The sequence below is a fragment of the Mustela nigripes genome, chromosome 14 (genome assembly GCF_022355385.1).
Source record: "Mustela nigripes isolate SB6536 chromosome 14, MUSNIG.SB6536, whole genome shotgun sequence".
NCBI classification, from domain to species: Eukaryota; Metazoa; Chordata; class Mammalia; order Carnivora; family Mustelidae; genus Mustela; species Mustela nigripes.
The window spans coordinates 108,650,978-108,665,252 of record NC_081570.1 but is presented as its reverse complement, the minus strand read 5'-3'; the positions used below and the strand labels follow the sequence as shown (position 1 = coordinate 108,665,252).

Genomic DNA, 14,275 nt, shown 5'->3' with positions numbered 1-14,275 from the left:
TTTCAGCATCTATTGAGAGTATCATATGGTTCTTGTTTTTTCTTTTATTGATGTGTTGTATCACATTGATTGATTTGCGGATGTTGAACCAAACTTGCAGCCCTGGAATAAAGCCCACTTGGTCGTGGTGAATAATCCTCTTAATGTACTGTTGAATCCTATTGGCTAGTATTTTGTTGAGTATTTTTGCATCTGTGTTCATCAAGGATATTGGTCTATAACTCTCTTTTTTGATGGGATCCTTGTCTGGTTTTGGGATCAAGGTGATGCTGGCCTCATAAAATGAGTTTGGAAGTTTTCCTTCCATTTCTATTTTTTGGAACAGTTTCAGGAGAATAGGAATTAGTTCTTCTTTAAATGTTTGGTAGAATTCCCCCGGGAAGCCGTCTGGCCCTGGGCTTTTGTTTGTTTGGAGATTTTTAATGACTGTTTCAATCTCCTTACTGGTTATGGGTCTGTTCAGGCTTTCTTTTTCTTCCTGGTTCAGTTGTGGTAGTTTATATGTTTCTAGGAATGCATCCATTTCTTCCAGATTGTCAAATTTATTGCCGTAGAGTTGCTCATAGTATGTTCTTATAATAGTTTGTATTTCTTTGGTGTTAGTTGTGATCTCTCCTCTTTCATTCATGATTTTATTTATTTGGGTCCTTTCTCTTTTCTTTTTGATAAGTCGGGCCAGGGGTTTATCAATTTTATTAATTCTTTCAAAGAACCAGCTCCTAGTTTCGTTGATTTGTTCTATTGTTTTTTTGGTTTCTATTTCATTGATTTCTGCTCTGATCTTTATGATTTCTCTTCTCCTGCTGGGCTTAGGGTTTCTTTCTTGTTCTTTCTCCAGCTCCTTTAGGTGTAGGGTTAGGTTGTGTACCTGAGACCTTTCTTGTTTCTTGAGAAAGGCTTGTACCGCTATATATTTTCCTCTCAGGTCTGCCTTTGTTGTGTCCCACAGATTTTGAACCGTTGTATTTTCATTATCATTTGTTTCCATGATTTTTTTCAATTCTTCTTTAATTTCCCGGTTGACCCATTCATTCTTTAGAAGGATACTGTTTAGTCTCCATGTATTTGGGTTCTTTCCAAACTTCCTTTTGTGGTTGAGTTCTAGCTTTAGAGCATTGTGGTCTGAAAATATGCAGGGAATGATCCCAATCTTTTGATACCGGTTGAGTCCTGATTTAGGACCGAGGATGTGATCTATTCTGGAGAATGTTCCATGTGCACTAGAGAAGAATGTGTATTCTGTTGCTTTGGGATGAAATATTCTGAATATATCTGTGATGTCCATCTGGAGACCATGTAGCTATCTTGAAGAGTGCTAATAGTGCCTGTTTCCAGAATCATACAGCCCACTGGACAAAGGATGCTTGCAAAAACTGTGGTGAAAGGTTGGCACAAGGATAAATTCTTCACAGGTTCTCTTCCTATTCTACCTAGCTTACCTAAGGTGACTAATAAATTGGCTGTAGAATGGTGGACAGTATGGCTGGCTTGGAGAGGGACCCTTTCACTCTGTAATTTGAGAGAAATGGTTTACCTTCTCCTTTCTCTGTCTGTGACTACAAACTGTCCTCCTTTTAATAAACTCACTATTTGACTTTCTTTCTCCCTTTCCTCCAGGCTCAGTCTTTTCTAGGCTCTTCATGGGAAGAAACCAACTCTGCATCTTTGCCTCCCACAGGTATTACAGTAACTTCCTAATTTCCTCTCCTTCCTCTCCCATACTGTCTTCTGTGCAGATATGAATTTCTGACCTTGGTGAGGCAAGGCTCCGGTGAAGTTTTTTTCACTGGAGAGTGGGTCTTTGTTATGGAGAATCTTCGGGGAGTATTTCAAATCCCCAGAGCCATGAGGGGATCTTTCTTGGTTCTTTCTTGTGAGAATCTGGGGGATCTTGGAGGGTAAAGTCAAGAAAGTCTAAGAGTCTCCATAAGTCACCAGAGTTATTCACAGCCATACTAGTCTACATTCTGTTTCTGTCAATTTGTCAAAATTACCATTCAGGTGTTCTTACCAGCTTATGGCTTTAGAGCTTCTGCTCCAGGCAAGTAGACCTTGACTGTGATCTCTGTATTCTCCTGTGTCTCCACATTTCAGGGTGGCCCTTTGCCTTGTAACCTCAGTTCTCTGACAAGTCCAGGAAAATTATTGATTTTCAGTTTTCTTCACTTCTTTCTTATGTTAAGGATAGGAGTGATAACTTGTTTACATGCTAATCCTGGGACCAGAAGTCTATCCATACCTTATTTTGAACACAGGAGCCCATGAAATCCCATAATGTATAAGATAGTCAAGTTGTTCCTCTGCTTCCAGCCTATGTTGGAGTAAAAGCCAAAGCGCTTTCATTGGCCCACAAGGCTTCCATGATCTGCATACTTTCTTGTGTACCCATTGGCCACTTCTCTTTTTTTTCTTCTTTCTATCTCTCCTTCAACCTCCTTGGTCTCCTAGCTGTCCCTTAAACATACCAGCAAACTCCCAGCCTGGGGCCTTTGCACTGGCCTGGAGTGATTCTTTCTCCTACGTGTCCACTGTCCCTGAACAAGAGTCACAGATACCTTGTGATGACTTCCCTGACCATCCTATTGAATATAACAACCCCACAGTCCTCTCTCACATCCTAATTTCCCCATCCATTTCCAGCCTTATTTCCATAGTGCTTTGCACCACATGACATGCTTCATGCAGTATTTTTCTAATTTTTTATGTTTATTGTCTCTCTCTCTCCTACCAGATAGTAATGTCCATGAAAGCAGGGATTTTTGCTTTTTGTGCTTGTTTTATTCCTTGCTTTATAGACCAGTGATATTTGTGTTCTAGTATTGGTGTTTATAGGAATCATTTGTAGAGAAACAGAGATTCATGGCACAGACATGATAATCACTTACATTATTAGAATCAAATAAGTAGAAATGACTTAGTTGTTTATCAGATGGTGCTGTTGAGTATTGTCACTGAGAATGTTCAAAGGGACAGCAGAGACAGTGCCTGTCCACTGTGGGTACATCAGGTTGAACAAAAGTGCAGTCCTGGATCCTTCAGGGACCCACTCTGTCTCTCTCTCTCTGACACACACACACACACACACACACACACACACACACACACACTACACTTAGAGGGAATGGCGGGGAAAAGGACACCGTGTGTTATGGGCGATTATTTCTTGGTAGAAGGAATCTGCTTCTTGTTTTTTTCATATATAAGTCATTATTTACTACATAAACATAGTCTGGATAAAACCTAAATAAATATTTACTTTATTACCTAACTTGCTAGCAAAAAATGAGAATATTTAAGATATGATTTTAATATTTTATAATATGCCTATTAGAATATTTGAAATGTAGACTACCCAGGAAAATGAAAAATTAAAGGTGTCTCATAGAGCCAGACATTTCTCTTGTTGTTTCTACTTTTCAAGGCATCCTTATGAAAGGAAACCCTATTACAGATAATGAAAATAGTTCATTTGGGGGCTTCCCATGATCTTTGTACTTTCAGGAACATACCTTTGTAATAAAGAGTTATTTGTATAAAACAATTAAAAATGTGAATCACTCTTAAGTTCTGCAGACAGACACAGAAGACCATATTGTAGGATTCCAGGCACATGAAAATCCAAGAGGAAGTAAAGTACCAGAGACAGAGAGAAAAGCAGTGGTTGCAGGGACTGGGATGAGGGAATGAAGAATGAGTGTTAGTAGCACAGATGTCTCTGAGATGGAAATTTTGTAGAAGTAAATGGTTGTGCCAAACTCTGAGTGTATCTAATGAGACCTTGATATACCATTGAAAAGGAACTAAGTAAAATTTTATGTAAGCTGAAATTCTAATTTATTTAAAGAACAAAATCTATTAAGTCATTATACAGGTGTACACAAAACACAAATATTACAAAGAGGACAATGACAGGGGAGGGGAAGACATTGTTTGGGGCTGCAACCTGCACCAGCTGCTGCTCAGGGGCTAAGACTGTTTGTTCCACTGAGGCAGCTGGTGGTTCATGCCATACAGGTATCCCAAGAGCAGGGGCAGGACCCTGCTGGACCTTCAGGTCAGGCAAAGGGACTGAAGGCTTTTGCATCTCAGGAGAGTGAATTAGAGCCCTGACTACCAGGGCAGGTGGTGTCACTGGTCATCCTGACAGGTGAGCCATAGCAGTAGGGATGGGGTGAGCCAGTTCAGGCTCCAAAGATGCAGCAGGTGCCAGAATGGGTGCTGGGACGAGTTCCTGAGGTGGATCAAAATCTTGCTCTGGGGCTGGTTGTGTAGCTCCAAGAAGAGAAAGTATCATTAGCACGACTGACTTCCCTTTTGCCTCATACATAAAAGAAACTTCCCACCACTTAGTGTGGTCTGCGTTCAAGACCCAATCTCTGGAAGGTTTCCCCAGCTGAAGCCTATGAAGACAGAGATCCGAGACTACTCACTCCTCTTGGCCCAACTACAATCTATGGAGGCTTACTCAGTGTGGCCCACCCTGTCTCTTCCTCAGGCCCACATAAGTCAGCCCCAGTCCTCCTCACCCCAGCCTCTGGCTCCGTGGGCTTGAGGTGTTGCAGCTATGAGAGCAGAAGCTGGGAACAGCGCTCCAGGTCTGAGCCGGGCATATTGAGACCCAGGTATGCCTATACGCAATTCAGGCTGGGAAATTCTGGGGGATGGAAAAAATCCTTGGGATATTGTTCCAGCAATGTGCTCAAGATGGAATAGATGGTCCTAGGGACAGACAGGTAGGCAGAGAAGTCAGAGGACAGGGCACCTTCTCAAACCAATATCCTAGGGAACCCTGTGTGAACCTGGGTCCTGGGCTTCCAGCCTCTGTCAGAGACCAGTCCTACTCCTTGTTCACCTGCGATCTAGCAGTCCTGCCTGAGACAGACCTTTTACAGATGGAAAGGTAGCTGAAATTCACTATGAATGTGTGTCCTTGATCAATTGTGTGAGCATTTCTGTCCTCCTCAGGGGAGCTGGACACACTCCTCAGCCTGTATCCTTGCCCACTTGTCACTTGAATTCAACGGCATGTGCCCAGGGAGGTGTGATGTCTGGCCTTTTCATTACTCTCACTGCACATGCCACTACTCTGGGGAGATACAAAGAAGATGGGAACCAACGGACTCTGTCTCTAGCCAGGCCTACCCAGGACCCTCCCAATAGCTCAAAAGTGACCTCCTGCGCCCATGTGCTTCCTTATTCACTAGGTGCCATGAGTAGGTCTCCTTCCATTGACACTAATCTCCCACATGTGTGGGACGTCCGATCCCTGAGCTCTCACTGGGTCTCCTGAGCACTCTCTGAGCATCCAGTGTCCAGATTCCAACAGACTTCTGTGTGATTCTTTCAAAATATTCGGTTCTGGGTCCCAGAATTAAGGTAGAGATAGGGCTGGGAGGGGGCAGGCATGGAGAATGACCCTCTCAGGGGTTGAAGCTGTCCTCCATCCCCCTATGCTCTCCCACAGTGCTCACACACCATCCACATCTCCCCAGGACATCTTCCCATTTTCCAGAAGAAGCTCTCAGACCTTTACTCTAAAGCAGGAATAACAGATATGTGGATGAAAGTTCAGCAGCCCCTCTAATTTATAATACCTCGCTACCCTGGTGGAGAGGGAAGGCCCTCCTTTCTCAGGGCCATGGATGTGCTCTGGCACAGATAAGAGGCACCTCAGACATCCTGTTTTCACCCTGCCCACAATGACATTGGTGTGAGCAAGAAGGGATCACTAGGGTATCCACTGTGCTCAACCTCCTCCAGCCCATGGGTGGGAACACCCACATATTCCTCTTTCCCTATAACTCAAGAGGAAGGGATGGGGCTGCCCTTGGATAGTTCAGAGGGGTGGGCATCACCTAGTCTGCTCAGTATTAAGTACTATGGCAACTGTTGCCAAATGTTCTGAGGCATTGAGGGAGAGGTTTGAGCCAGTATCTGCAGCATGTGAAAAAGCCATTTCCCTGGGGTTTCCAGAAGCCAGAACCCCAGGAAGTAGGAAAGCAGCAAGAGGACATCTTTCCATATCAGATGTCTCTAGCCAAGTAACCCTGATACGGACTACACTAGAATCTGGATGCCTGGTTGCAGGGGTTCCAAGTTCTGTTAGGGTCTGTGGCCAAGGAAGTGACATCATTGCCTGGGATCCCCTACCACAGTCCACTCCTTGTTTGACACCTACACAAACAGTGCTCTGGTCTGTCATCTCCTTATTGCCTTTCTGCATGAAAGGTCACATCTGTACACAGTGATGCCAACACACTTCTCTCCACAGGGCCCCAGGGAAGATCTGGGTGCAGCCAGGGCCTCAGCTTGGAAACACACCTGGTTTCAGACAGAACTCTATTCTTACCTGTTTTTGACCCTGGATAAACCATTGTACCTGACAAAGATGGTCTTCTCAGTAAAATACGGATGATTCTAGCATGTCCTTCTACCAGATATCCATAGGTGTAGGTTGGATAATATCTATGATGTTAGATGACCGGTGTCACATGTAGAAAATACCTCCAACCAAATTTCCTTCGTCTTATCAACTTCTTTGAATCTGCTACTAGTCAGATACCACCACACAGTCCCTACTGGTTTGTGTGGTTTTGTATGTACATGCACACTCTCTCCTATGTGAACACATGTGTTCATCAGTGCTCACATTCTGGAGTCCCAGAAGAACAGGGTAATAGTTTTGTTATTAGCTTCCCAAGATCTTAGGCTTCTAATTTTCAATGCAAACCCTAAAGAAGTGATTGGATCCTTGTCCCTTGAGGGTCAGAATCCACCCTTACCCATAGAGATGGCCTTTCCTGTGAAGTAAGCCATTACCCTCTTTCCAAAGGGTGTGATGTCCATGACATCACATGGGGGCCTCCTAAGACAAGAACATAGGGCGATGTCTCCTATCTAGGATATCAAAAATCACCCTCGTTGGGGCACCTGGGTGGCTCAGTGGGTTAAGCCGCTGCCTTCGGCTCGGGTCATGATCTTAGGGGCCTGGGATTGAGTCCCACATCAGCCTCTCTGCTCAGCAGGGAGCCTGCTTCTCTCTCTCTCTCTCTCTGCCTGCCTCTCTGTCTACTTGTGATCTCTGTCTGTCAAATAAATAAAATCTTTAAAAAAACACTCTCATCCTGTTACCATTTCCATGCCTATAGCCACTTCCTTCTAGACAACCTTTTCCTGAGCCACCAGTGAATGGCTAGGTGTATCTAGGTCCTCACCTTTGAGGACACTCAAAGAGCTGGGTTCACGCCCAGTAAGCCTTCCTTCCAATCTGATCCCGGGCAAGGCATGGACCCAGCAGGGATCATCACCTTCTTCCCTCAGGGGTACCATTGGTTCCCCAAATCCTCCATAAACATCCTTGTGTGACCCCCTCTGCTGAGCATGATCTGGATTTAGTGATTCACTTTTATTCCACAGAACATGGTAACATGACCCAAAGGCCCTGCTGAAATTTAGTCATAAAAGCTCATTGCTCAGCTCCAAGTTCACTCTGACCCATGTTCTCTATCAGATCCTCATACCTGAGGACAAGCCCTTAGGTTGAACCATGACACAGACATATGCACGTGGCCTAGCACTGTTGATCACAAAAGACAGTGGAAATTTCAGATGGGTCATATCTAGCCAATGCCCCTAAGTGAGCTCAGGTTCTCAGTGAGGCAGGTCCTCCCTTGGTGTTGAACAACAGCCCCAACCTAAAGAGAGACTCTGGAAGGAGCCCCCAGGTGAGCACTGTTGGATTCTTGATCCCTTGAGACTGGGAGACAATGTTTGTGGGTTCAACCACTGAGTATGGAGAAATGTGGTCACACAGCACTGGGAGAAGGGCACTGATACTGTTAAAATGCCCGAGGCCCTGGTCCTCCCTCTCTGCTCTCTGCTCTCTGGCCACCCTGGCCTCCTCTCTAACCTCCACTCTGGGAATATCAAAGTCTGCCTCTGATCCTCTGCTCCATGGTGACCTCTGACAGGCTGAATACACTCAGGTTTGTGCAGGGCTGTCTCCTTCTTTTCCTGCCACAGGAATTCTACATGTCTTCTCAGTCTATCCATGTCATACCCCCACCTGGTGGAGCTCAGGACTTCATTGTAGTCCCTTGCTCTTTTCCTATGGAGCAATTGCTCTTTTCATTCACAATTTTGTTTCTTGTTTGTCAATCTTCTCTTATAGACCCTGAGCTCTAGAGGGAGAACCTGGTTGGCTGATAAGCATTGGTACCATCTAAGTGTACAGTGCCCAGTGGCAAAATGAACACAAAACAAGATCCATCCCAACACTGACCAGCTCCATTGTTTGAGCCTCATTGATTTTGCTCATGTGTAAGTCCTTTTGTTTTCTTTTGTTTTGTTTTTTAGGCTCAAACTCATAACCCTGAGATCAAGTATCCTACTGTCTGAGAAATACAGGTGCCTCTTTGGTCATTTTTAAAAGATTTAGGTTGGTAGCTATTGAAGTTTGGTGATTTCAACATGTTGTAGGCATATTACATTATGTTAAATTACCAAGTAACTCTCCAAATTTTGGTAGCATGTCACCACAGATGTCCTCCCATGACAGTGTTGAGTGGCTCTTAAAATTGGGAGACTGAAATCCTTTATGTGATCTTTTCGGAAGGCAGATTCCCTCCACCATCACTCTTCTCACTCCCTGGGTTGTCATGCACCTCTGATGCCATCAGCACAAGAGGAAATATGACAAATAAATACACAAAGGAGGGTGTTTCCAGCCAGGTCTTGAAGGCCTAAATGTACACTTTTATGCTCAATATTTTATTTATTTTTAGGTATTTATTTCTTTATTAGAGGGAAAAGAGCACAGGAAAGAGGGGAGTGGCAGAGGGAGGAGAACCAGAGAGATGCTGAGGTGAGGAGGACAGGGTTTGGCTGATATAGACCTGTGGAGGGAACAGTTTAGGCCACACAGAGCAAGTCTCCATCAACTGGTAAGCCATGAGTAATCAGTACTCTCTCAGATCCCTGTGCCCATGACCGGCCATCAGGGGAGACCTTCCAGGGATTGCTTCATGAACTCAGAGAACATTGAATGATGGGAAAATTTTCCTTATATAGGAGGGGCATGAAAAGTCAATCATGGTGATGATTCTTTTCTTGGACCAAGCCACAAAAAAGGGCTTTTTGTGGCACGAGCCACAAAAGAAGATCCCGAACCACTTCAAGAGCTCCTCTAGCTCTCACTGTGATGCCTGTGGCAGCTTCATACCTCAAGTGGTGTGGGTGGGAATAAGTTGTGCGGGTGATATGGCTGTTGATACAGCAGAGGGGAGGTGCCTACTGCAAAGTTTTTATCAACAACGAAGTGCATGATTGAAACACTCAGGAGTCTACTACTGTGGGGAACATTCCTGGCTTAAAAATGTTCAAGTGGTGAAGCAGGTTGGAATCCCAGGTGTGACAGTATGATCTCAGGATCCTGAGGGGTCAGGAGAAGAACAGGTGTGGCCCGAATGCTTCAGAGTTTCCAGACATCAGTTAGGGAAAAATGGCTGAAAACCACGAAGCTAGCTCCTGGCTTTCTGTTCTGTATAGCCCTATACCCTGAATCACAGCATGGTTAGGCATTCCCTTTTCTGGGAGGGGTCAGCACAAAACAGAAGCATGGCAAGACCTACAACACCCTGCAAGTATCGTGTGGGTCTGTGTCACAGGAATGCATAGAAATTGGAGTTGGTGATGCTTGGGTGCCTCAGTTGTTTAAGCAACTGCCTTCAGCTCAGGTCATGATCCCAGAGTCCTGGGAGCGAGTGCCATATCGGGCTCCCAGCTACATGGGGAGTATGCTTCTCCCTCTGACCTTCTCATAAATAAGTAAATAAATAAATAATAAAATAAATAAATAAAATAAAATACATAAAATAAAAAATGTGAATAGATAGATAGATAGATAAATTAGTTAATAAAATCTTTAAAAACAAAAAAAAATTGGAGTTGGAACTCATTTGCGTGTCTGAGATAAAAATGCATTTTCACTGTCAGCATGAACACAGAGTTCTGGCAGAGACTCAGGAGTTAAGACTGGTGGATTGTTTTTTTTCTGTGAGGGTTCACTGAAGAGCTGGGGTGCAAATTTTCAGCTCCTGGATAGAGAGCCGGGTGCAGCAATATTCATCTCACCCATTGACGCTGCAAGCCTTCAGGGAGTAAAACACCACCACATACTGGAATCCAGAGCTGCTTACACAGAGGGCTGTCTCTGCTGCTTAGGAGAGCTGCTTTTGCACTAGCTGACTTACACCTGAGGATCAAGGCAAGAGATCCCTCCCCTTGAACACAATCACTTGAACAACTTCCTCCTCTCAAGTTTACTGATAATAGAGGGTTGCAAAGCTTCAGAGCTTAGGGAAAACACTAAGTAACATTCTTTTATTTTTATTTTGTAGGCTTTTTAAATTTTTTCAGATTTTTCATCTCTTTTAAAATAATTTTTATTAGAAAGAGAGAGTTGGGGGGGGCTTTGCCACTACTAAAGTGTGGCATGAGGCAAAACTAGAAAGAAAGAACTTTATTATTAGTCTCTTCGTGGTATAACCAAATGTTTTGTATTTATTCTACATGCTTGAAAAATTATCTTTCTATTTTTTAAACTATGCATGAATTATTTCATTTTTATCTTTAATATTGAAAGAAAAGACGTTATATAATTTACTTTCTCAAATGTCTTAGGACTTCTGGCAGGGATTCTCCTCAACCACACTGTATCACCAAAGGTCTTGGAGGTGATCCTTGACTGTGTTCTCGAACATGAAACGATAATAGTAGACATTCCTGCATCGTGTTTGTTTCTTTTTTGTTGTTGTTCTTACTGCAATGATAAGTACTAATTAATTTAGTTACGTACTTATTAAGTGTCTTTTTCTCTATCACTTATCAACTCCAAAAGGGCAGTCACCTTTTCTGTTTTATTCACCAATATAGAATCAATTGCCTAGCACAATGACACATGAGTTAGGAACTCAATAAATACCTTGGAATGAATAAATATGTAAAAAAAGAAAGAGAAATTCTTTCACAGTTTAGAAGTATAATTGAAAATCTGTAAATACGAAATAAAGATTGATTCAACAGAGTAAATGGTTGCAAATTTGTTGTCACAGAATGGGCCATTAGTGTCTAGATTTTTTTTCTTTTTACTATTCTTTCATTACTATTTTCACTAAGATTTGTTAGTCTTCAAAGTGAAAAATAGACATATTGTCTGAGAAAAGAATAAATAATTATTTTAGATGTAGGGTAAATACCAGAACCAGCACTAAGTTGAGGCAATTGATGCATCCAGAGCACAGGCTGTCAGGAGACATGTACACCTAGGTTTGCACAAGCCTCATCCATGAATCTTCATGACCCTGCAAGTGATTGGCTCCTTAAATTTTGTATCCTAGGGGCCTCACTTGCCTCATTCTGGTATCTATGTTAATTTATCTATTATTTATTCTTTCTATAAGCTTATCTTTGAAAGAGAAATGAGTGCATTTCCAGGCGATCTCAGCTTGCCAACAATAGGTTCATGAATGTCCTTCTTTTCATACACAAGATTTATTTCCTTCTCTTGACTGCCTGCCAAACCCACATAACAAAACTTCCAGATTGGTGACAACAATCTATTTCCTTTCCTCCAATTCCATACTGCTAATTGTGACCAAGCTTACTGGCTGCACTAAACATTTTTGTTATTCAGCCTTAGGTGGTGTGTAATGAGACTTGTTACTCTTTTCTTCATCACTTTGTGCAGGCCAGAGATTATAAATGAAGTGTTGGGTCTCAGTGCATAGATACTTTTTTTTGCCTTCAGCATACTTAATGTTAACTACTTCCCAACATTAAAAATTATCAATTTTGTAGGAAAATCCAGATGTACAAAAATCTCAAAAATAAAAAAAGCATTTTAGCAGATTTTCCTTATTTATTTTGGAGAAAGAGGGAGAGGATGTGCATGTGCATGAGTTGGAGGAGCTGCAGAGGCAGAGGGAGAGGAAGAGAAATCTAAACAGACCCCATGCTGAGCAGGCAGCCCTGATGAAGTTCTAGAACCTAGGTGAGGTTCAGTGGGCTGAAGTCTGGAGTCCATGACCAAGAAAGAATTCTTGAGACATCTTTGGTGCAAAATGGTAGTTTATTAAAGCATGAGGACAGAACCTGTGGGCAGGAAGAGCTGCTGCCCTGGGTTGTGAGCGATGGCAGGTTACCTACCCTGTGGTTGGGGGAAGGTGAAGGGAAGGGAGGTTTCAACAGAGTTTTCATATCCTAAAGAGGGCCTACAGGGTGCCGGAATACCAGAGGCCTTGCCCTTGTGGCTTGATCAATGTTGTCTTTAGGCCAGCCATTAACATCAAGATAGTTGGGAGAGGCTTGGTGGGATGTCACAATCCTACTATCAATCCAATCGTCTTCGTGGGTGAGATTTAGGTTTAGAAGAGATTTAACTATATTTACTATATTCCCTTCTACCTCAGCCTCATTCAGTTTTGTTTATGGTGGGGAGGGAGATAATTAGTGCTTGAGGAACTGAGTTATTTGCCTCTGGCTATTGATTTGTAAACCAAGGGAGACTCTTGTCTTGCAGGATTGTGATTTCTGCAAGTTAACTATTTGTTTATCGTTTATGGCTGTCAGGGGTGCCTGAGGAATGTCACACACATTACCGAAGGGGAGCGGATAGAGAGGGGGTCCAAGGTGCTAGCTTTTGCTTTGTCTTCAGCCAGACTCCTGCTCCCTCATCAGCTCCACATAAGTCTTGATCTCACAACCCTGAGATCAGGACCTGAGCCAAAGCCAGGAGTTGGATGCTTAATCAACTGAACCAACCAGGTGCCTCATAAACCACATTTTTAAAAAAATAAAATCTGACAAGGGTCTTTTAATACATGGCTCCAGTCAGCTGGAGCTTTCTTAACATTCAGCTGAAATAAATACCTTTCTTAGTGACGAGGGAGCAGGAGGCTGGCTGAAGACAAAACAAAATCTGGCACCTTGCACCCCCTCTCCACCCGCTCCCCTCCGTAATATGTGTAGCATTCCTCAGGCACCCCTGACTGCCATAAAATGATAAATAGTTAACTTGCAGAGATCACAATCCTACAGAACAGGAACCTCCCTTGCTCTACAGATGTCCTAGAGAGCTACAAACAGGAAGGTTACCTTATCAATAGCACAATTTTCCAGAGGCAAATAACTCTCAGTTCCTGAAGCCCTCATGTCTCCCTCCCCACCATAAACTGAAGGAGGCTGAGGTAGAAGGGAATGTAAATGATAGCAGGATCATAACACTCCACCAAGAATCTCCCTTCCCTTCACAACCTCCCAACGGCAAGGTATATAACCTGCCATCTCTCACAACCCAGGGCAGCAGCTCTTCCTGCCCATGGGTCCTGTCCCCGTGCTTTAATAAACCACCATTTTGCACCAAAGATTGAAAGACCCGCGGATCCCCTTACCCAAGAATTCAACACTGCCACAGGATGCAAACAGCAAGAGGTTCTTTATTGTTATGCAGGCGCCTGCAGGTGGTCAGCGCGCTCCTGCGGGTGGTCAGCAGCTCCTGCTAGCTGAACACACCTGGCTGAGGTGGTGCAGGATTTTTATAGACAGGTACAAATAACTCCCGGATGGGACGGGGCCGATTGGCTGACAATTTGAACATTTGAAAAAAGGCATACTTGGTGTTAGCGGATTGGCTTTGGAAGACCCCCTTGCGCGAAGAGAAAGGCGGGAAGGGGAAACAAAGAGGGGAAGTTTGACCTTATTACTCAGCAGAAAGACATCCTGCCTACCTGACTATGCAGCCCCCTGTCTATGTGACCTACGTGACCATGCAGCCCCCTTGCTTATGTGACCATGCCTCGGCTATTAGGAGAAGGTATCTTGTTCAAACAGGAGACAAGTGTCATGCCCTAAAAGCCAAGCAGTTACAGAAAGGCAAAAGAGCAGTTACATTGATTCAACCCTGGGGGAAGGGTCTTTTCACTGCAAGGGGAGGAGGGGTACTCTTACACAACAAAAGAGCAGTTAATTAGTTAACGATGGGGGCGGGGGGGGGTGGTCTTTCAAGATGTCTCAAGAATTCTTTCTTGGTCCTTGGCTCCAGACCTCAGCCCACCGAACCTCACCTAGGTTCTAGAACTTCATCATAGGTGCCCGAACATGGGGCTGTGAGTCTTTACATTTGGATTCTGAGCTTCGGTGCAAAATTGGTGAGTACCTTCTCTCCTTTTCCTTGACTCTCATTTCAGGGCTTTTCAAGGAGTATGGGCTTATTGGAACA

The 14,275-nt window shown here is 43.7% G+C and overlaps 1 long non-coding RNA gene across 2 annotated transcripts in view; it reads left to right on the top strand.

Annotated features, from left to right (window-relative positions):
* Positions 1–14,275, top strand: part of LOC132000787 (uncharacterized) — a 29,266-nt gene extending 14,991 nt beyond the window's left edge. The window contains exons 1-3 of one of the 2 annotated variants that reach the window (XR_009399455.1): positions 4,500–4,622; positions 8,171–8,319; positions 14,244–14,275. This is a non-coding gene — a long non-coding RNA (uncharacterized LOC132000787). Of the gene's footprint in view, positions 1–4,499; positions 4,623–8,170; positions 8,320–14,243 lie in introns of those variants that run through there. The other variant, XR_009399456.1, reaches the window with a different exon arrangement.